The 24,003-nt window shown below is 45.8% G+C and overlaps 1 protein-coding gene across 2 annotated transcripts in view; it reads left to right on the top strand.

The window, feature by feature from the left end:
• Positions 1–3,892: 3,892 nt before the first annotated feature.
• PLXNB1 (plexin B1) overlaps positions 3,893–24,003 on the top strand; it is a 73,541-nt gene continuing 53,430 nt past the window's right edge. Inside the window, exon 1 of one of the 2 annotated variants that reach the window (XM_030282829.4) lies at positions 3,893–3,991. The gene's annotated coding sequence lies outside the window, so the exon portion shown is untranslated. The remainder of the gene's footprint in view (positions 3,992–24,003) is intronic. The other variant, XM_030282828.4, reaches the window with a different exon arrangement.

The raw sequence follows: 24,003 nt of genomic DNA, 5'->3' as shown, positions 1-24,003 counted from the left end.
AGCCCTGGGCCCAGTGCTCATCCAAGGGGATGGTGGTTGCAAAATCATGTGCAGGACTGGTGAGGCCAGGGACTGACCTGGGTGCAGTGTGTAGGTCAGAGGAAGCCAGTGCTCATTCAGATTAGTTCCTCTGTCAGGCCAGACACAGAAGCTGAGTTAGGGAGAACCTGGTAAGAGCAACAGGAAGCCCTTTGATAGATATTAACTATAGAAAAATGGGTGGCAGTGGCCTGAGCTTGGCCCGTGCTAAGCTATTTTGGGTTCTTACTGCTCCTTGAGAAACCACCAGTAACTCAAAAGCAAACAGCTTGTGGCTATGGAAATAACTTTGAATGAGGTCACTGCTGACTTCTAACAGTAGGTGCATTCTGAAGAGAAAAGTTGCCCTTCCTTCCACTCATGAGAGAGCTAGAAAATGTTGCTTAAGAAGACAGGACAAAAACAGCTAGATGTAGTGTAACAATCAGGATATATGTTTATTTATTTATTAATACTTGCTGTTTGAATGTTTCAGCATTCTAGGATCCTGGTCGGAAGTTGCAGGTGCTCCTGTTGATTTCTTTGTATCTGTTTGTTTGGAAAAGACAGTTCCTTTCACAACATTCCCTCTAAAAACAAATACTTCCCTCTTTGTGGAGCATAGGAGTAGTAGAGATGTCCTGTTTACCTCAGGAAAAGGTTTGAGATTTGCTGTAGGAATGAGGTTTGTGAGCTAAGAAAAGGCAAACAATGCTGGATTTGTCCATATTATATTTAGAACTGTATTTTATTGCCAGATTTTTGCTAGCAAGTTACATTCATGACCTCACTCATAAAGCACAGAGAAGTGAGTGGATAATCTGAGAAGGTCTCTGCTTAAACACAGCAGCAGAACTCCAAGATAAAGGGATTGCCACAAGCGTCCCAAGCTTGTTTTGCTGTGTTCTGCAGGGAGAAGACAAACCTATGCAAATAGCTGTGTGCTCAGAGTCTCTTGCTCTACCCCTGCAGGTTCTGGGGTGTTGGCTATTTTTTCTACTCAAAATCAGATCCTTAAATATCAACAGACTGCTGCCAGCAGATCTGTAGGTGCCCAAATTGCCGTAACAAATACCTTAATGCTGTTTCTAAATATTCTGACAACTGAAAGCTTGAAAGGAATGGGGTCAGATATGAAGTAGGGTAGATGTAGCTAACCTTCAGCTGGTCCCTGAATTACTGCTCTAAATACGCTTCATTCCCAGAAGCTACAGACAGTATTCCCATATCCCTTGTGACTTTCCAAACTTGTCTCATCCCCTGCTTGGAGGGGAGGAAGAGTAAGAAGGAAATCAAAAGGAGCATAAGCAGCTGCTTGCCTTGTGATTATTGTAATAGTTATGAAACAAACTTAGCTAACCTGCTTAGAACCAGACATTAACAAGAGTTTTTACAGAAAAGGATCCTTTAGGGATTTAAATATACTAAAAGCAACACAACAAAACAAACCTGAACAAATGGAAAGAAATCTTTTTTTTCATTTGCTCCTCAAAATGTTTGTTCTTTGTGTGACACCATTTTCAGCTGTATAATGTTTGAGAAATAGCTTTTTCTCCAGGGTTTGATTGGTTTGTTTGGGGTTTTTTTAAGAACTGCAAAATGTTTGTGCAGACTGATAAAAACTCTTCCCAGAAGGGGGAACGGTTAATCCCACAGTGGTTTTACAACACCCTTGTCACTCAGAAGGGCTGTAGGAGGGGTGGGAGGGGGGCACTGTAACATCCCTAAAGTGCACAGGAATTCTTCTTGCTCTGCTCCCATGGCAGGCCCTACATCCAATGCCCTGCACCAACCCTGCCATGGGACAGAAGGAAAAGCCTCTCCTTTCAAATGTGCTCTCATAGGGGTTTTTGTTGCTTTTTAAGTGAAGCTTGCAGATGTTTTTTACTAGACAGAAGGGGCTGCAGGTTGGGACTGGCTGTGGAGAAAATGCACAAAGCAGATTAGTGTTTTGAGTCAGGAATGGGTTGGAGCAAAGAAAAGTTAGGAGATTTTTTTTTTTTTTAATGCTCTTAGTCACCAAAACTGGATTTTGGCAGATGCATTTTGAGTGCAGTTAAATTGTGTCTGATTGGTGAGATGATAATTCAGTGAGCTCTAAGGTAAAGAGCATTTCAGTGAGCAGGGTGTGGTAATAGGATGGCTTTTTCTGTGTTGGGGGAAGAACAAGTAAGGGATCATCTCCTCAGGGCAGTCCTCATGGGCTCTGCATCCAGCATGCTCCAAGGACTCTTCAGCATCATGAAGGGCCAAGGAGCAAAGGTCCAGAGATGCAGCCAGTAGTTGCCTCTGAAATAATCCTTTCTTTGGGAGACCACAATCATGCTGCCAGATCCTGGGGATGTTCAGCATCTCTAAGGTTTCAGACATATTTTTTCCTTCATAAAATTTGGGGGCTGGGAGTAAGAGAGACTGATGTATTGTAACAAAGACAGTAGATGTTTAATGACACTTCTGAACGTGGGATTTGTACCAACTACGTCCCTCTGAAATGTCAGAAATGAACGTGGGAGGAAAGCCCAATTCAGACTTTCAGAGCAGCATTATGTCTTCAATGGAGATCTGTAACTTCATCTATAGCCAAAAAGGAGAAGTGATGGGCACCCCAGCATAAGGCAAATGCTGTACTTTGCACAACCCAGGCCAGTGCACTCTTCCTCAGTTTGCTTTTACCTACAGCTCCTGAATCACTTCTTCACATCCTCAGAGATGTTTTCTTTCCTCCACACAGAATTTGTGGCTGGGTGCTTAAGGCATAACTCCATCTTTTGTCTGGGATTGCCAAACATCTGGCAGTCAGCTCAGCAGGCAAATGACCAGTACTTACAGGCAGTCACTGCATGTATAGCAAATCAGTTGTTAGACTAACTGTATATTCGCTGATCAACAACACAGCAGAGCACAGCACATCTGGGAAACACAGAAGTTACAGTGTGAGTGAGAAAAATGGGAGCATTAATTCTGTCCCTCTGTAGAACTGTTACTGACAGAACTTACCCCTAATTCAGAGGGAGGATTTTATGCAGTCAGTTCTCAGCGGTAAGTAATGCCTTTGTCTCTTACACAGAGCACCAGCCTCTGCTCTGCCCATAACTGGAGCTTCCAGCTTCACAGGAATAAAAATCACAAAACCAGCAGTCAGTTTATATTACACATATCACTTCAGGCGCTTCTGCTTTATGGCGCTTTTGTCTCCAGCGACTTTCAGCTGGAATGGTATGTCCTTCGCTGTTTTGCAACTAGAGATAACTATGCTTTTGTCACATTCTTCAGTCTCGCTCCTGTGCGGGTTCCCACATGCGCTGGGCTGTGCCTCAGCCTCCCGACGCTGTGTGCAGGGGACAAACCGGGTTTGCTGCCAGGTTCTGCTCCCCGTGCCCCGTGCCCGCTGCAGCTCACCGGCACCTCTCGGCTGGGGAGAGCCGAGCACAAAGAGAGCCCAACTGCAAAGTCACATTGCTACAAACACAGAGAACGAGAGAAACGCTGCCATTTCTTCCAAAATACACAGCTTTATGCCCAGCTCTCATCAGCGGCGGCGCGGACCGCTCTGGCGCAGCGCTGTGCGCTCGGAGCAGCCGGCAGCCGCCGCTGGCTGTGGCGGAGCATGCGGAGCAGTGTCGGTGCCGGGCCCCGCTCGGTGCCAGCGGCGGGAGCCCCCCCGGCCGCCGCCGGCCCCGCCGCGGGATCCCGGGCACGGCCCGGGGCGCGGAGCGGCGCTGGCCACGCCCCCTCCCCGCGCCAGCCAATGGGGTCTCGCCGCCGGCCGCGTGCCGGGAGGGGGCAGCCGGATCCTGCGGGGCGGGGCCGCCTCGGGGGCGGGGCCTCGGCGGGAGCGGACGGCTGCGATTGGAGGAGCGCGGGCGGGGGGCGGGGCGGCCGGCGGGGAGCGGGCGGGGCGGGCGCTCCGCGGCTCGGTGCGGGCAGCGCTCGGCGGCGGCGGCGGGAGCGGAGCGGGGCGGCCGCCCGGCAGGTGAGGGGCGGCGGGCACCGGGGCCGCGGGCAGGGGAGCGCGGGCTGCTGCCGCCGCCGCCGCGCCTGGCCTGGGGCGAGGAAGCGCTGCCGGGGGTCAGCGGCCGGCGGCAGGTGCCGCCCGGGGGCCGCGCTTTGTCTCCGCGTGGGGGGATGGGCGCGGCCCCTCCGGAGCGGCGGCGCCTCCCGGGCGGGGCGAGGGGGCTCCGGTGGGCTGGGGAACTCCCCTCTCCTGGCCGCTCCCGCGGCTGGCTCTACAGGGAGGAGAGCGGGGGTCCCCGCGGCTCCGCGCCCCGGAGGGGCAGCAGGAGCGGGCGGCGGGGCTGGCGAGCCCCGGTGCCGGGATGCGGGGAGCAGTGGGACCGGGCGAGCCCCCCGCGACAGGGCACGGCTCGGCGGGAGGCGGCACCGCGCCGAGCACCGGGCAGCCCGTGCGGCCGCGCTGGAAGAGCTGCCCGGCCCCGGCCCCGCTCTCGGCGCGCACTGCTGGGTGATTGCTGCCGGCCGGGAGAGCTCGTTTCCCACCTTGAACGCATTCCTTTCGAAAGAGTTTGCAGCAAGTGTTTGGGCCCCTCTGAGCAGGTGTGTTTTGTGTTCCAGGAGTTGCAATTTGAGATCTTTATTTTCTTAAATCTAAACTTTCTGTGGCTGCTGCTTTATCTCAGGGCAGCAGTCTGGAACAGGAGAAGTCCTGGGAGAGTATCTGGAGTACTGCTCTAGTTACAAAGAGGAAGGGGCTTACAACCCTGCGTGTTGTAAAACAGCGGGGTCAGTATTTTACTTAAACAAGTGCTCTATTCTGTGTAAGGCTGAATGTGATGTGCTCAAAAATGTGACCTCACTTTTTGAACAGGGATCACAGAAGTGTTCTGCCTTGTGTATGAAATGCAGAAATCGATGACTTATATTAATGATGTGTCTGTGTGACATCAGGGAGCTAAGCCAGTGATGGAAGCATTCCCCTGGATGGAAGCTGAGGCACTGGGATGTTTTGCTACGTGGTTTTGCATTGTAATGGGGAAATTGGTGTTTCCCCTTACTACAAATGGGGCATGGAATTTCACAGGTTTTAATAGGGTCACTTTGAGAGGCCAGCGATGCCGAGCAGAATCGCAGGAGAAGAGAGCAAACAAGTTATGGATTGAGAAGAATCTGGCAGGGAAGGTGACTTGTAGGTAGTTTGGTGCTGAGCAGACTATTTCTATGCACATCCACACCTGTGTGCAGCTGAGCCAGAATCTGCCAGCCAGGGACTTGCCCTGAACTGAGATTTGGCCAGAAAGCATTTACTATAGCGCAGTCATATATGGAATTTTCTCTTTAAATTTCTTCCTAACACGTGAAAAGAGTTAGGTTAGTAATACGATTAACAATATTTAATAAGATTAAAATCACCAGCATAACCCCTGAGAAAGGTGGGTGCAGACTGTCAGCAGTTGACACTTTTAATCTCTACTTTCTCCCATGTGAATGCTGTAAAGAGTTCAAGCTCCAAGACTCTGCTTGCTTTTCAGAACAGAAAAATTCTGCCCTCGCCTGCTGACAGCTCAGGTATTGCCTTACCTTTCATGTCCACCAACAGCATCATATTCCCAGCGGGGCCACGGGATGTTCCCATATAAGGGCAGAGGGAATAGCTGACAGAGGGCTGTAATGAGTGTGCAGAGCTGTTCCCTTCAGTGCCAGTCTTTGTGTGAAGCTGGGTTGTTGCTGGAGTGTTCCTGCTGCTGGCACGCTTGGGTTTTCCTGGCAATGCCAGCGGAGCCTGCAAGGACTAAAGGAGTCTGAAAAGTATCTGTTGCTGCCGAAGGTGGTCCCGTGAGGCTGCAGAGAGGCTGCCTGCCAGATTAAGCAGTGCCAGTTGTATGTTGGGTGTGCTCTGCAGGAAAAAGCACCCACCCAGGTTGCCTGTGTGGGGTGTGTGCTATCCAGCACTGTCCAACAGAAGACAAAAATAATTGCACTTTCTGTCTTCCACTCTTGCTATTTGATTTCTGGAGTGTTTCTTTAGCCAGTGATGGGTATAGAGAAGCATGATATCTTTTTCAGTGTAAGTTTCAGTGTCTGCTAGAGAGCAAGAACAACAGACGAGGACAAGTTCAGAAGAAGATGAAGCAGCCACTCCCCAGAAATACTTGAGATTTTTTTCTGGTAAAAGCTTTACTGCTGAATTGGGTAGTTTGACATTATTTCTCATCTTCTTCTCTGTCTCTGGCCTTCCTGCTGCCTATCAAACAAACTCACAAGGACATCAGTTTCTTCTCCTCACTGACAGCTTCTCCATCTGTTCTGTTTTTGTTTGTAGCTGTTGGGTTTTTTTTCTCCTGAAACTTCAAATTGTTTGTTTTAGCCAAGTTCTGAGCGAGCACTCCCAATCTTGCATAAGGGCATCTTGGAGGAAGATGATAGGACTTTGATTCATCCCAGCTTGGAGGCTGTGCAGGGTGGTAGCAGTCAGAGGAGGCATGAGCCTGCCTGCTTCCCTGTAAGAATTAGCCCTCTAGATACAAGCTAGTTTCAGGAAGCAGGGCTTGGACTGGTGCCCTTTTTGCTCACCTGGATCTTCAGTGAAACGTCTTTGTGCTCTGTGTGCTGAGATCTGATGCGTTCTACTGACTCTCCTTTGCATTCCCTATAATCTGTTAAAGCCCTGGATTTGATTTGCATTTATTTGTTGTTCTTGTGAGTATCTGATTGCAGAATTACTGTATCTGAAAGGATTCATCTTCTGCTGTTCATGAAAACCACAGGAGGGCTTTTGCCTTTATGGGAATGTGCCAGCTGGTCTTTCATTGTGCTGGTATCATTTTCCCTGTCCTGTTACTGGAGGCGTCTTTGATGACCTGATGGTTGTGATGATGTTTTTAGAGAAGATTAATATTGATCATTATTTGAGCTTTGTCTGGTTTCGTCTCAGTGCTGGAAGATAATTCCTATAAATTCTTACATGTGTTTTTCAGAAACAAGTGATTGAGGCAGTGGGAGCACGTGCACAGTCCCGTGACACGATACCGCTGTTCCGGAAGGCAGAGTAGATGCTTAATTTAATTGGGAAACAGTAAACTCATGTGTTGCACTGTCTTTACTCCAGCACAGTGGCAAAAGCCAAAGGACCTTTCCTGGTGGCACACTGAATCTGGGAGACTCTCTAAAATCAGCATGGAGGGGGTTTTGCTACCTGCATTTTTCTCTGGAACCATGAAGAATCAGCCTGCGTGCTGTGGTTTGCCACAGTGATAACTGAGATGCTCCCCTGCTTAATAAACTGGCTGGGGTTGTAGTTGGAGCTCAGACTTGCTAAGCTGCAAAGGTGCAAAAACACGAAGGAGGATGTTCCAACCTGTACCAACACGCAGCCCTGACTAATGGGAGAACCACAGTGCTTTGGTATGAGCTCTCTGAGGCTCTGCCTCTTCTCCCCAACTGCTTAAGTAATAAATGCAGAGAACTTGTTTTCACTGCTAATAATTTTTTTCTGCCAAGTAGTAACTAAGACATCTGAGCTATTCTGAGGTTCCAGGAAACAATTTAGGTTGTTTTTTTTTGTTAACTAGAACTAAGTGCTGCCTCCCAATGCTTGTGAGGGAAAGAAAAAAGCAGAAACAAATGGTTTCAGTTTAGGTAAATTTTTTTGTTGTTGGTTTGTTTTGTTTTGGATTTTTTGCCTTTTTTTTTGTTTGTTTGCTTGTCTTTGTGTTGTTTTGTTATTGAATAAATTTTAAAATCGTTTCTAATATCCTGAATTTAATTTTAGACCTTTACTTTCAAGTCCTGCCTGCCGATCTCAAGCAAGAAAAAGAGGGGAAAATGAAGTAGAAAACAAATTTGTGGTAGTATGATCTCATTTTAGATGTTGATCAAAATGTGAAATGAATCTTCGAATGAAACAGATCGTAAGGAAATTTCCAGATTGCAGACTTTAATTGAATGGGAACTTTAGTGATGTGCTTGCAGTATAAAAGCTGCAATACTGTTAGAATCACTTCTTCTGTGCCTGGGAAACATGTGAGATTTTGCTTTGCTTTTGGCTCTGAAGTTAAACTGTGGAATAACCTGGAAATGTTGAGTTTCCCCAGCCTCTGCTCTGCACCAGCGCTGCTGCTCTCAAAATTCTTGCAACTTCATAGCTACTCCCTTTTGAAAAGTGATAATTCACTTCCCTTCTTGAAGTATCTGAATACTGTAATTTTATCTTGCTACTTGTATCTATTCCTGGTCTATCTCATGTGGGAAGTCTCTCGTCCTTGTGTCACAGGCTGTAAGGGAATTGATCTTTGCTTCTGGTGGTGGTTTAGCTGGGCTGGTTCTGTATTGGGGACTGGAGTTTAGGAATTGTGTCACCACTTGCTCCAGATACCCACACAGAATCTGTGGTGAGCCCTTGGGACACACAGCTGTAAGGTATTGACTAAATGGTTTGCTGTTGCTTTGTATCTGCAGGTGCAGACAATTTCAAGTCATCACCATTCTCCCTCTCTTTGCACTTTTCCTTGATTCTGAAATTAAAGGCAGTGCTTCTGAGCTTCAGTGAAAAAAACATGTGTGTCAGCTTATCTCAGCATAATGTGGTATTGAGTCTCAATGATGGGGTTCATCCTGCTGCTGAAGTTACTCCAGGGAGAATGCAGTCCCTGTGTCCTACCCCTCCCTGCAGCTCTGCTGTGGCAGGAGGGTAGTTGTGCCTGGAACTGTGCAGGTGGAGGAAGCTGACTGTGTTCAAGCATTTATGTTGATGAATCTTGTTTTCTGACTAAATTGCATGTCATTCTGTAAATAGAATGGGTATGTTTGACATCTTACCCTGTTATAATAATTCTCAAAATTACTACATAGAAGTAATGTTTTCAGCTGAGGGTTCCTGCCCATGTATGTAATTTCAAAATAATTTTTGTTTCAATCTCTGCTCTTTTAGCTTTCCTGTACTGCACGATTTCACAATTTGGTTAAGTGGCTTCCCTGCTCTTTGTGTGGAGTTACATTAAGAACTGGAGTGCCACCTGTCTCCCCCCTCTGATCCTGACTCCTGAAGACTGTGTGCTCTTGAAATCTCTCTGTGCTTACAAGTGCCCATGCCCTCATCCTCCTGTGTGAGACACTGAAGAATTTTTGGGTTCTCTAGTTTCTATAAAGAAATGCCAACCTTTGTGGACAGCTGGCCAAGCAAATGCTTGAGAAAATGCTCCTGGCATTGCCTGCTGGGTATTCTGCTCAGCTGGAATTCCTTCAGACAAAATATTTGAAGCAGAGGAACCATGGCTTCAGAGATGGTCCTGCCAGACCGGGCTTTGTCAGAAATAATGTCCTCACTGAAGCTGTTGTAGGGTTTTGGACAGCTTGGAATTAGTTAATGGTCCTGGAGCAATTCTCTTTAGTACTTTCAGCCTTGATCCCAAGATTTTTTTGCATTGAACCTTCTTAAAATGCTGGAGAGAGTGATTGTGTTAGTGAATTACAAAATTATCATATGTGAGAGCATTTTGGTAATACACGTGATGAGAATTTTGATCATGAGTTTGCTGTCTTCCACACACCAGAGTCATAAGCTCTTCTCACCTGTCTTCTACTGTCTCCTAGTGTGGCCAAAAGTTGTAGGTGCTAGAGATTTCAAGTGCAGAAGCAGTTCCTGGACTTTTGAATTGCACTGACATCAACATTTTGATCTTTATTTGCTTCCTGCTTGGCTTCTTGCATACAGATTGCAGTCTACTACTGAATGATTCTACCCCAGAGAATGGTAAAACTGATCTGCAACTGAATTAATTGCATGAGATCTGTGTGTGCCACTGTGGGAAACAGAGAAGTACTAACTGGGGGCTTGGTTTATTTGCCAGATCTTTTCAGCATTTTGATAGAAATTGATGAAATGAGGCTGCAGAAAGGTTGAAGTACCTGGGGGGAGACTATAGCATTTTTGAATTTATATTCTGATCCTTTGCTGAAACGTATTTTAAATAGCATTTCATGTCAACCTGAAAGTTGAGAGAGATTTAAGGCAAAGATTGCAAGGGCTTTTTGCTGTTTGTCCTGTGTGGCAGTGCAGCTTTCTCATGGCTGTGATGGAGAGGTGTGGTTCCCTTGTGTGACTGTGCCTTCTGAGGCACTGCTGTGGCTGTAACGGGTAACACTGACTCGTACTGTTTATTTCCTCCTTTGATCTAAATTATTTCCTCTCTTTTGGGGATTTGTAACCAGAAACTGTTCTCCAGATGTGTGACAGCCAACAGAGGTGCATGTGCAATTTCAGAATGGCCCTGGGTGATTGCTACCAGCTTGTCCTCTTGGCAGCATAGGCAGGATTGAATTGGCAGGAAGGCAGAGCAGCCCCTGCGGCACTGCCATCCCCAGTGACTCGATGTGCTGAGCTCCTTGGCCTCAGTAACAGGCAGCTGGAGTCCCAGAGCTGGAGTGTCTGGCTGTGCTTTGTGCCCAGCACTGCTGAGATGATGCAGAGCTAAAGAAAAAGGAGTGGTGGGGTAGAGCAGCTGCCATACAAATGCTGCTCGTGTTCTCTGTACTGCCCAGAGGGCAGGTACCTGCAAGATTACCTCCCACAGCAGCACAGATGGGCAGTAGGGATGTGTTGCCAGCAGTGTGGCCATATAAGCAGCTGCACAGGACCAGATGAAAGAGCCATTTAGCCTGTTTTGCTTTCTCTGGGCTTGGGACAGTCAAGTCTCTGTCCTCACAGTGCCCAAGTCACCATGGCCCCTTCCTTCTCCACATTGAACTGGTCTGCAGGGGAGGTGAAAGCCTGTGTCAGAAGCCTCAGTAACAAGCTCAGCAGAGTGCCATAAATATAAAGACTTCTGACAATCATGCTTTCTTGCTAATTATATTTTTTACTTCTTCCTATATGGTGTAGTGGCAGTACTGTTGTGGATACTTGAGCTTTGTAAATGCATTTTATGGGCATAGAACACAGGCAGCCCCCTGCCATCAATGGTCTTGTAATTGTTCTGTTTCATTGTGGGTCTGATGCCTGTCTGTACAGGGTGGTGGCATCATGAAGCTTTCCTTAATGACCTATACTGATAATGGCCGCTGTTCACAATGCTTAACTAGGCTTCACCACTGTGGAGAGCTGTGTCTGCTGAACTCTGTGAGTAAGGGTTGTGAAGAGTGGAAAGAGTAGGCAAGCTGATGGACATATCACACAACAGTGTTATTTTGGATCCAGCCATCCAAATGCATCTACAGCATCCCACTCTCACAGCTCTGCTGTAGCAGAGCTCTTGCCATGGACCTGTGAATGCCAAACTTGTTAGCTACAGACAAATAACATCTGAATAGTGTTTACCCTCAGTGGATGACAGGGATGGGTGTCCTGCTGGGAGGAACTTGAGTGCTGGTGCTGCTCTCACAGTCCCAAGAACATTTCTGTTTTCAAAAATGTTCTTTTGCATTTCAGCGTTCTCTTGCTGATCAAAAGTCTGTGTCTGTGCCTGGTGCAGGTCTTCAGCATCCACAAGCAAGTCCCAGGATCCTGCTGCAAAGCTGCTACAGGAGAATGACCTGCACTCAGAGTTGTGTGTTTTCATCCTTTTCCTGAATGTTTGAAAGCCATTGGGCTCTGCATCTGTTTCCCTTCCTCCCAGTGCTGCCAGCACAGTGTGATCCTAACGGGTGCTGCAGTGACAATTACAGACACTGTGTGTTCTGCAGGCTGCCAGAGCCTGTTTGATCATCAAAACACAAGTGACACCTGGCTGTTCAGCTCTAGGATTGTAATCTGCATCCCCAAGTGCACCATGTAGAAAGCACCAGAAGGCACAAGGAAGGAACTTTGCCCAAAACACAATGTGTTTATTTTAAGCAGGTAGAAATTTAATGTATGCAGTGATTCACGAGGGAAATAGTCTCAACCAGTATAAACATGTGGACCATCCTTGTTATTCCGCTCAGTAATGAAAAATACATCTTAGAAACCTCTTTCCTGTAGAGAGAAAAAAGAAAACTTTTTGTGCTTGTAAAACTCTTATCTCTACTGGGAACTGTCCTCTGTGTTGCTGCTTCACAGACTGAAATAGAACTGTTAGCTGGCAAAATAGTACTGATGTCTTTACCACTTGGTGACCTATAGGAAGACTTGTGTTTGTCTTCAGGCTGCTTTTCTGTGTATGCTCTGAGAAGTCTTGTGCCTTTGGCCTGTTTTGGACAAAAAGGTGAAAATCTCAAGTGGAGGAAGGAGAATTGATCTTATGAGAGCTGCAAGAAAAAATAAAGTATTGCAGGACTTTCCCTCTAAGGGAGCAAAACACTCAGTTTTAAATGAAGACTGTTTACATGTGTTAATTCCCTTTGTTTTTTTGTGGGATGGAAAGGTCACTTTGTATCTATCTAAGCTATGAAAAAATCAATTGTTTAATCAATTTCTAAAGTAGATTTAGTGAAAATGACTAGTGTGGTGTAGTTTGGGCTTTGATGTGTGGAGGCGTCCTCAAAAGCGACTAGAAAAGTCAATGCAGGGCATTGCTGGAAATAAACTTACAGAAATTGTAGGGGAATTTTCTGTCCCATTCAGTATGTCCACGGGGTGGTTTTTTTCTCCCCTGCCCAGTCCCAGCGTGGCTTCCTCCTGGTGTTCCTACTGAAAGAATGGATCGCTGTGAGCAGATCAACAAAAGCAGTAATGCAGTTCACTTGAGCAGTCATGCATAAATATGAGCAGACTTTCTGCCTTTCAAACTGATGGGTAGCCTTCCCTGAAACCAGTTTTCCATGGGCTGCTTGCTCCTGCTACTTGGAGCTATCTTGGTGATCTTGTCCCTGACAGACAGTATTGGTGTTCCCAGGTAGCTGGGCTGGGGAGTTCACAATGGGAAATAAATTTCCTGCTTTGAAAATGCCATGGTAAGGACTGGTAAAAGCCATATATTTCATTCTGCTATTGCCTTGGAATTGTTTTCTTCCAAGTGGTGTAACAGGCGGAGCCCTTCCAGCTGTCACACTGATCTGCACCCAAAGCTGACCTGTGCTCCTGCCTGTACACAGAGCATAAGCTCTCTGCCTTGTGCTCTTTGCAAACTTACATGTGGGTTTATTGTAGAACACCAAATGGGAAGTAACACGAAATGAGAAGTGCCACACAGTGGAAGTCTGGTTGGAGGTGGAAGTTCAATGGGCCTGCTGCTAGAACAGTAGAAGAAGGTACAAGTGTTTTGATATGGAGTGCCTGGTTAACATCCACAAAGAAGCAGTGCTTTTCATGCAGTCATCTTGAATAAGTCAGGTCTTTGGGCAGGTTTGAGATGGGTAGTTATAATTTTGGTGTATACCTCAGAGGCTATACGCCTCTGAAGGGATGGATTGTGTTAATAGTAAGAAAGTGTTACTGGAAAGAAACACGGCAGCAGGTGACTGTTCATGTAATGTGTTTCTTGGATGTCTGACTTGGAGTCATAGAATGGTATGAATAATTGATCTGTGCCAACACCAACAGCATACCTCATAATTATTTAATTAAAATAAAGGCTGATGCTTCTGAAATCATGGGTTACTGGGTACATTTCAGAAAGCAGTATTCCTAGCAGGTGACTTCAACAAGCATCACTAGTGTACTCTGCTACTCTGTTCAGTAGTTCATCAATATTCTGAAAATAAGTCTAAAGCCACTGCTAATGTTGATTCAGCAGAGAAGCAGGCCATGCTGAGGACAAACTCAAAACCATGGCTAGAAATGACAGGAATGTTGGGATTTTCTTGCTTGAATATTCTGAATAGTATGTAAGTCTTTGGCAGAATGGGGGAGGTAGTGAAGTTTACCTTAGAGGTTTTGGAGAAATGATTAAATGATGATTAAGAAAGATTGAGAAAGATATGAGCTCCTTACACTGAATACAGTCAGATAATTGACTGTTAGTGAATCGATATGATCTTTGCAGCCTGATTTCTGTAGCTCCTCCATTATGTTGTAAAATGAGTCCAGTGAAATTGCATCCATCTGATACAGGCAAGTTTGGACTTCTGTGTGCCAGAGATCCTGATTTTTCACTGATTGTGTCTCACCAAAACAGTGACCCTGAAGAAGCGGGAAGAGGTTGGGGGAGGACAATCAAATTGATATTAAAAAAAAAAAAAAAAAAAAAATTAAAAAAAAAAGAAAAAAAAAAGGAAAAAGCTGTCCAAGGACTCAAAGGACTCAAGAAAAGATGCCTTGTACTGAGACATTGACAGGACCAATCTCTTGATTGCCTAAAAAGCTATTGAGAGGTGAGTTGGTTAAAACATGTGCATAATTGACTCTGAGGAACTCCTCTTTAATCCAGCAGAGAAGGAATTAATGGCTCAAGGCAGAAGGCAAACAAATAAGAAATTAGTCTGGCCTTGCTGCCAGAAAGAATGATGGAGCCATCGTAGCAAATACTAGCAGAGCAGTGAACTTGCATTTTGACCTCCAAAGGCCTTTAGTCTGGATGCCATAAACCACTACATTTCACAGAACCACTTAATGGGCTTTATGGAGGTGTGAGTGGATAAAATGGAACAGTGCCTGTGTGTTAGGCAGGAAATCAGAGCGGCTGTACCTTAAATTATGTGACTCTGACTAGTCCTGGTGCAATTGATTTCTGTTTTTCTGTGCTTTAGAAGTAACCCCAAGACCAGTTCAGTCATCTTCATTCCTGTTTGTTCTTTTCCTTCCAAACTTCGTTTGTCTCGATGTTTTATGCACCATAAGTGGTACATCCTGGATGTAAAGATTATTGTTCATGACAGAAGTGTCAGCTTGAGGTTTGTACTTCAAATATGTCATGAAAATGAAAACTTCTCTATATTTTTTATATTTCTTAGAAATATGAGTGTAATGGTGAAATAGTGTATCTTACCTGTGTTGTGGTATTTATTTTACTGATTAAACTTTCTAGGAGAATAGAGTTTTATTAAACATTTAGCATGTAAACCCATGTACTCTAAGGAATTATGTTAAATTCCAGTGGCATTTAAGTAATTCAGTTTCGTAATCTTCTCTTGCATTCAATGTGAAAATCCTATATAAGAAGTAAATCTGATGAATGTTGTAATTTAGCCTCTGATTGTTTCAGAATAACTTGTGATTGTTTACAGGCTGAAAATCAAAGAACTTTACAAGGCTGAGAAATCATTGAGCTCATTTAGTTTGATGCTGTGTAAAGCAAGGCAGTGGCCTTTCTTGAATTTAAGCTAAACATTCAAGTTGAAACTAAATGTTAACAAAGAGAAGACTTGCAAGTGATGGAGCGCTTGCCCTACTAAATACATTTCAAAATACCTTTGAGAAAAGAAGCTTGAAAAACAGACCTTGGTCTGCTCAGGCCAAAAATATGCAATTAGCAAATTATTAACCTTGTTGTGAATGGTTTAAGTAACGTGGTACTTGTTCTGTTTCACTTCTGATTGACTAAATAATAGCCACCATCAGCAGTCTCTGCTGTGTGCTGGATTGCAAAATCTGCTAATTAACACATTCGTTTCATATTGCTGCTGCCAATGTTTGCATTGAAGAACGTGGCTTTTTTTGGCCATATGGATGGGTGGGAATATCAAGATCGTGTTATGGCTCTGTGCTCATTCATGTGTGATGCTTTGTGCTCTGTTTTTCCCAAGACATCTAATCAGGCTTGGGGCTGAGCAGTGCCTTTTTGGAGAATCTTTAACTGAAAGGTCAAAATAAGCACAAGGCCCAGAGACAAGTCTTGCTGTCACTCTTCCCAGCCACCCCCCCGCCCTCCTTTGTGTGTGTCTCTCCCTGTATACATATGTAGGAGTCCTTCACTCAGCACATTCATCTGTTATTTCTTTCCTCAGACCCAGGGCTTTTAAGTGCCACTCACGGTCTTCCCAAACAGAATCCAGCTCTGCTGGATCTCCCCCAGGCTGGGGGTGGGTGATTTGTGGTGTGGGAGCTCCTGGCACTCACCTGCTGATGGGGCTGCTGGCCTTGCACCATTGCTGTGCACTGTCAGCTGCCTGGCATGCCTGTGTCTCAATTAACCACGTGGAGGTAGACCAGCATTTACCCTAAAGGCAGTATTTGCTTGTGGACTGGTATCTGGTGGTTTTGCAAGAGAGTGGGAAGGAAAGTGTGCCTTACAGTGGTCTCAGTGAGGTCTCCAGATGATGCCATGGAAGCTGAAGACTTGGATTTGCAGTCCAGATTGGGTCTGACATAAGTAAATTTGCTTACACTTACCCTCTGCTACCTCCCATCCATGCACTGAAAGTGTTACCAGGAAACTCCCTGTGGGAGAGCATAACCATCAGGAGGGGGAGATGGTAAAATCTGGGTATTTATTCCAGCTCTCAGGGTGCATCTGAGGAAGATGCCTTTGTTTTATTGAATGAGAGATGTTTTATGGTATTGATGGGTTTGTGCCTGTTGTAAGACTGTTTGAGGCAGGCAGCTCTTTTGCTTTTGCTGTCACTGTTTTTCAGCCCTGCTTAGTTTCTCCTTTCCCTTATTCACCAAGTGCAACTGAAATGAGGTACTGAGGCAGCCCATCTATTTTTTTGTATGCAATCTAGCAAATATTAGTGCTGGAAACTGGGCTCTTACTGCTGTTTGTCTGGTAACATTACCCTCTGTTGTTTCCTTGTGCTGCTTTTGAAAAATGCTGGTTTGGTTTCTGTTTGAGAGGTGGTTGGCCCATAAATGTATTCTAACCCACCTAATAATTCTTCTCTCAAATCTTTCATCAGGTTTTTTCTGTTATATAGTTTAAAAAGAAAAAAAAAACCCAAATGCCTTCCTTTACTCCTGGAAACAGCAGTCGTCTTGTTCTGCTGAGCTGAGTGCTGCTCATACTGATCACTGCTGTTCCCTTTGTCTTCGTTTATTTTAGAGTTAAGTTATAAGCTGTTTAAGACTAGGCTATTTTTGTTCTGTATTTTTGCAGGATCTTTTACATGGGTCTTCTAAACACTAAAATAAATGCTCTTAAAGACAAATGTACCATCTGGATCAGGGCAGGATGGTCATTGCTCTAAAAATGAAGTTTTGTGGGTTTATTCTGATAAACCATTTTGGCAAGCACATGCTTGCACAGAGGAATGCCTGTCTCAGGGCTGGGCTTATGACCATCTTCTGCCTTTATGTTGGCTTGCCCTTTGTCAGGCAGATGCCTTATGATCCCACCTTCTCCCTGTCCCTCTTTTGACAGTAGCTGTGGTGCTCAGCAGGGGCTCCCTGGCTGTGTTTGCTTTAGCTGGAGAGGTGTTTGCCTTCACTGCAGAATTCCAGTTTCCAGCTGCCAGGAAACCTGGAGAGCTTTTGTTGATTTGTTAGGGCACAGTGCACCTCAGGAATGCCTTTGCTAAGGAGCTGGGAGTGATGGAGGGGATCCTGCCTGCTGCAGTGTGAACCTTTCTAGTTTCTCTCTACAGAAACACCAAGCAGGAATCCCCTAAAGCAAGGCAGGGAAATAGCTCACTTGGCTGACTACTTTGGAGAGTGTCAAAGTGAGACTCACTTAGGTTTCCCTGGTACTGAAGTAAGGAAGTGAATGATAGCTGCAATTTTAAGTGAGCTTTTGTGGGGGATGATACTGTGAATTGCCCTACCAGAGGGTTTGTATGCATTTGGTTGGTGTTAACAGCTGGCATTCCTGAGCCACTGACTAGGGCTTTTTTCTGGGACTTGGCTTTGGGCCACCTAAATCTTTTGCACTTGGAAGAAGCAAGTTTCAGCCTCTTTGGATTTGCAAACTTCTAAACATTTTACAGTACGGATACAACAATGGATTTGACATTTTAGTTATCTTTGGAGACAGCAAAAGTCTATGGACTACAAGTCTAAAAACCACTGATGAGAGTGTGACTTCCTGTACTAAGTTCAGTATAACACCTTTACCTCTCTTATGTTTCACAGCTATCTGATGTTCACCCCTTTTCTTTGCTTGTATTGCGTGCACACACAAATGCACTTTCCTGGACTTTTTCTTTCATTTGCGATTTAGGAGGCTGTTGCCCCAGGTGATCTGAAAATGTTTGCTGTTTGTACAGGGTAGGATGGTCAGCTGGTCACTTTGTGCTGATCAAGTATTTGGTAGTTGCAGAGTAAGTTGTGTTTATGGGGCAGTGGTGCTGAGAAGGAATTTCCTTTCCTGGCCGAGGTAGAAAGGCTGTCCACGTACAGCTTTATTCCTTTGCTTTAGAATTCCTTGAGGTTGTTTCCCTATTTTACAAATGCATCTTTTGAGAACTGCCAGGAAAATGTCTCTCTCAAATGGAAATGGAAATTTCTGAGCTCACAGGAATGAAAACCTTTGGGTCTGTGCTCACTGAGTGAAAAGAGGATTACCAACCAGCCATTCTCCAGTGTGCAAAGCAGTGGAGCAAAGTCTGCAGAGACCCTCTGAAAGTTATTGGCTTTCCCAGGGAAGAGTGCTTGTGAATAGAATTGAATAAGGTTGCTTGCGTCCCTCTTGGCTTCCCTGCTGCAAGTACAGAAAGCAGTGAAACTTGGAACTCGGTAGATGCCTGAATAAAATGGGAAATTGGTATTTTTAAAAGTAGATTCATTGTGAACAGGTCTAGAGCCAGTGTTCCTGCATTACTGTAAGAGAATTAATGGGTTTGTGACTGCATTTAGGCCTGAAAAAAGCAGGGAGGCAATGCTGATTTTTCCAGAGCTGCTTGAAGGGTTCAGAAATGAGAATGGTGTGCTGGAGCAGATGCAGATGGCTTATTTTCACTGGGGACTGTTAAACCTGCCAAAGTGTAAACTGCATCTTAACAGGAAGATGTGAGACAAGGTCTGCACATCTCTCCCTCCTAATTACTACAGCTCAGCTGCTGCTGTCTCTTATGCTTACACATCTGAAAGGTGACAATGACAATGTCTTGCATGGCAAAGCAATAGGAAGAAGGGTCTTTTTTTTTTTTTCTGTAGTCTGCAACAAAGAAGTTATTCAACCAATAGTCAAAAATATCCCTATGAAAAACCTTTCTCCCAGAAACTGCATCTGTTATTCCAGAAGATAATAATTATTTCTGTAGATCTTGATGGCTTGTCTCCTGAGTGACTACAGATAAAGCAGTAACCAACTTTCTCCTCTTTCCCACACCAACAGCCTCAGGAATGTTCACAATAGCAGTAGGACTTCCATTTTTGCTGTCCCTGCAGTTCTGCATTGGGTTACCTCTGTGCACATTATCTTTTTCAAGAAGTTGGAAAGCTCTTCTCACCTGTTCTGGCAAAAATCTCCTGTAGCACTTTCACAGTAGTTACTTTAGATGCCAAAACCCAGACTTACAGATCCTCATCATCCATGGCATGCAAAAGATGAGGTAGTTTTTATGAGCTCCTCTTAGAGGAGCAGGAGTGGGAAAGATGGTGCTGTGGTTGTGATGGCATTGCAGCGGTACAGCAAGAGTAGAGGCAGTGGCAGCTCCCAGCCTGGACTGCATGTGATTGTTGGATTTGGTGTTTCTCCCTGAAAATCTGTTTTTAGGTCAGGGTCTCTCCTGGCAGTCTTGCTGGTTAGCTACAAATGAGTTCAATCTTCCATCACCCCTACTCTGTTTCACTGTATCCCTCTAAATCTGGTTTAAGAAACAGCTGTGTGGAAGTTTAGTTCCTGCTTCCTCACCTGTTCTGTTTAGCTCAGGAGAACATGCTGCCAGGGCAGGATGGACTCTGATCAGACACTGCATGAGCTGATGGGGCTCCTCTTCTCTGGGGAAAAACACACAACAGAAAAAAAGGCAAAGCAGTGCTTAAAACCACAGATTTTTTTTTTTTTAGGTGAGAGGAGAACGTCCTTTTTCATAGCCAGGTCACAAATACAGAATAAAAGTTGAAGCAAGGAGATGCCTGTCCATTTGTATCAGCCTGGGAAGTGGTGGATTTCTCTCTTGAGGCCTTTGCTTCAGGCACCTTGCCAAAAGGCATCTAGTCTCTATTCACTTCAAACATGTACAGTTCCTAAGCCCAAAATGTGCAGAAAGCTCATGAACTGTGATCAGCTGAAGGCCAGAAAGCATGACCTGCTGCTTCATAAAAATCAATTAATTGAAGAGCTGTGACTTCTGGATGCTTTGGAAGTATGATCAGCACCTGCTGTGCAATGTGAACCTAAAGAGCATCAAAGGGCAATCAGTTCAAACATAGATCTAACCTGTATATATGGTAGGAAAGTATCCTGGAATCTGTGCTGAAAATTAGAATTTACATAAGTGAAGTAATTTGGCAAGCACATGCAATCACTTTCTTCATGATCCTGTGTATGGGATTTCTTTCTTCCGAGCACAAAGAATTCAAGACAAATTTTACTTCGGAGCTAAAGGCATGTTTTTAGCAAAGGCAGTGAAATCAGTGTTGGGACAGACTCCAGGTCGTTGGTGTTCCTGAAGAAACACAAACAACTGCAGAGAAGGGTATAGCTCAGATCCTTTTGCCAGCGTGCTTAGCAGGCAGCCCTGTACCAGATCTGGTTCAGGCTTCGACAAGTGACCTCTGTCACTGGACAGGAACATAAAGAGCCTCAGTGAGCTTTGGCTGAACTAGGCTTTTGCCTGTCTGCTCTGGAGAGAGAGTAACCTCAGTGTTCCCTTCCCTCCCTCAGTGTGCCTGTGAAAATACTAACTTGATTTAGCTGCCAAAAAAAGACATTTGAAAAGTGTACATTTGCTCTCCTGTGTCCCAACTTCTGTAAAATATGGGTTATGGTTGGTTCCTGTATATGGCACTCAGTAATTTTACAGAAGAGAAAACAGCACCACTGCAACTATCCACACAACACTTAATACAGTGAGGTCTTAGTCTGTGCTAGGGCTCCAGAGTGCTATTCTGGGCATTATGAACCTGATTATATTACACACAGAGCTCAGATGGCTCAGAGCCACACTCAGGATATTAACTGTTTCTATTAAGCTTTGCATTTAGAGATCCTTCCGTCAGAGGAGGGGAGCAATGCCGGACGAGCTGGCATTCCCACAGCAGAGCAGTGTGTGTGAGTATGGTCAGGGAGTGTTTTGTATTTCATTTGCACAAGGGGTAACCCAAGTTCCGGAGTTTACTAACTTATGAGTGCTCAGTGTAATAACCTTTTCAATGTACTCGTTTTGTAGCTGCAGGTGTTGTGGAGGAGACACTTACTGATGTGCAGGAGAAACCTTACGAAGTGCTATAAATGTATCACAAGGGGAAATCCATACATAGTCATGTATGACATAATCCATACATAACATACGGTGTCATCTGGCAGAGAATGTGATAAAGTGGCATTGACTGTGATTGCTTGTGATTCTTGACAGCCTGTGCCCCTGGAAGAGTGTTTTTAAGACTTGTTTTAGTTTGTGATGAAGGTGGCTTTAGGAATAGTGAAGGTCTTTCCATTTCTCTCAAAAAAAAAGTTTCTTTTCATGGTTTTGTTTTGTGCTTTTCAGATTTTGTAAAAACAAACACCCTGAAAGCCCAAACAACAACAATAATAAAAGAAAGCCTTTGTGGATCACCTCTGTGATCCAAACAAACTTGATGAGTTTCTCACTGTTTGAATACACATTGTCTACCAGGTGGGAACTGTGTAGCTCTTTCTTCCCTCATCACCTTGCAAGTGCAGGAAGAGATAAGAGGAATTTATTTAATCCTGCCCTCACACTGGCTGAATTTGAATCACACTACCAGACATGCATGCTGAATTTGGAGCCTAAATGGCTGCCTTGGGTAGGACAGGGGGGCAGAGAGTATGGCTGTTAGGGACATGAGGCACTGGGATAGTGCTAGTGGGAGAAGAGGGATGCTGGACATGGTAGCACATGCTGTTGGGAAAGCAGCCTCTCATCTTGCCCTGGAGGTAATGGGAATTTGCCTTTGAAGGGCTTGGGGCTCTTCCCAATAAAACTGCAGTTTGCAGCTCCTTTTTCTGTACTGGGAGAGATGCAGGTGTTGAGCAGGGACTGGCTACTGTGCAGCAAAGTTATTCTTTGCAGGAGACAGAAACAAGTGGATGGAGGTATCCATGTGCCATGTGGATCCACATGCCACTGTTCAGCTCATGCTTTGGCTGAAGGAGAGGGGTTCAGTTTGCATGTGTTTTCCTGAAGACTATCCCCTTTCTCAGAAAGCAAACAGTTGACATCTTGACCTTGCAAAGGCTTGGACATCTTTACATTTTGAAAGCACTGCTCTCCAAATGTGGGTCTATAGCGCAAGAAATGCATGTGATGACCTTGGTCTTCTGTGCCTTCTTGGCTACATTTTTTGTCTGGGATACCAGTGACCCTGAGATCTGGACATTTTCCTCTGCTGTTTTGTGTTAAAAATGAAGAACAAATTGTAATGTGTGGAAGCAGTTTGTGTGATGGAACCCATCAAAATAAACTTGAGGGGATGGCGGTGTTGGTTGCGAGAGCTTGACTGAAACCTGGTAATTGGGCTGGGTATAGTGAGAAGGAAAAGGGCAGCCAGGAAGGGACTGAATGGAAATCAGTCCCCGAAATAAATATTGCATGAGTGGGACATAAAGAGTCTCCTTCAAATCAGATTCTGTGCCTGAGCCTTTCTCCAGAATTTCCTGCAATTTAGACAAATGACCAACTACAGATTTTTTTAAGTGGTGTTTGTGCTGAACACTTGCAGCCGTGCCTTCCCATCCAGCTGCTGAGCAGAAATCCTTGTTCTTCAGTCTTGCTGGGAGCTGCTCTGTGCTTTTTTGCGGCAGCAGCTTTTTGCAATAGGAGCCCCCCCCCGGCCCAGGATGGGTTTTTCTGTGAAAGAAGGCAGCGCAGGCAGCAGACATTATCCCCTCGCCGGAAGGAGGGACCCGGCTCCCTGGGGAGGAGGGACGGGAGAGTGATTCATTGCAGCTGGCTGCAGTTTGGCCTCCTCTCTCTTTGCCCTGGGTGCCAGGGAGTGACAGCTTGTGGGCAGCAGGCCAAGCTGTGAAAAGAGGAGTGTGTGAGGCCTTTAGCTTTCTCATGCTTTATCAAGCTGCAAAGAATAGCTCGATATTCAGCCAGCGTTGGTGCAGGTCAGGAGAATGGAAATGCGAACTTAACTCCTGACATGCTGGCTGATGGCTGACCGCAGGCTCTGCGCCCACGAGGGCGGCTTTGTACCGCAGCACGTGGGGCAGAAGGGAGGAAAAGTGCCTTGATGACATGGTAAAGATAACTTTATGTTAAGTGGGCAGCCTCTGGGGCCTGCTGGGAGAGTGGAAAGATGAAAAAAGGGCTTTCCTCTTGTGGCTTGCTGGCTGTGTGCTGGTGGAGGATGGAAACGCTGGAAAATAGAGCTGCAGGAATGATGAGCGTCCTGGGAAAGCGAGAGGGACTGTGCTGGACGAGTGGTAGGTCTATCCCCTCGCTGCTGGCACAAGGCTGGGGCTGTGGTGTCGGTGCCGAGAGCAGGACGGGCCGTTCCCGGCGTGTCCGAGCTCCTGCCCGCCGGCACGCAGGGAGTTAAGCTCCTCATCGCCCGGGGGTGAGCCTACTTCGGGGTGTTGAGCTCCATTCCCACGGCTTTTCCTTTCTGAGGGCTGGGGGAGGGATCGCCTGGAACAAGTGAAATGCCTGGAGGCTGGAAAACAGCACCCCGGCCCCTCTGGCCTTGGGCTGATCGGCGCTTCACGGCAGGCTGGGCAGGGGCTGCCGGCCAAGGCCGGGGTCTGTCGCTGCTGGGCAAGAGCCTGGGTTATTTCTCTCCTTTAGGCAAAGAGAGGTGGCTTTGCAGGCAGCGCAAAGTGCCTGCCTAGGGACTGTAATAACAGAATTATCAGCTGGAAGGACATGAAGTAGAAATGAAGCCCGAGCAGTCCTATGGGCAGATCACAGTAGAGGTTAACACCCAGGTTTTGTGGCTGAGGGAGAGCAGCAGCGCTGGGTTCCCTGGTTTCTCAAAGGCACAAGGGAGCAGAGTCCTTTCTTCCCGATGCTGACTCTGCCTTCTCCTCCTGCATCACTTTGAGCTGCTGAGTTGAGGTGTTTGAAGTCCTGAGGAGCAGGAAAAGGGCAGGTGAAAGTCTGAGAGGCTGGGTAAGGGAGTTAGTAAGCACTCAAGAGCACAGCCTGCAGCTACCTGTGAGCCTAAATCCCACT

Source organism: Taeniopygia guttata, chromosome 12, assembly GCF_048771995.1.
Source record: "Taeniopygia guttata chromosome 12, bTaeGut7.mat, whole genome shotgun sequence".
NCBI classification, from domain to species: Eukaryota; Metazoa; Chordata; class Aves; order Passeriformes; family Estrildidae; genus Taeniopygia; species Taeniopygia guttata.
This window is presented reverse-complemented; position numbering and strand designations above follow the sequence as displayed.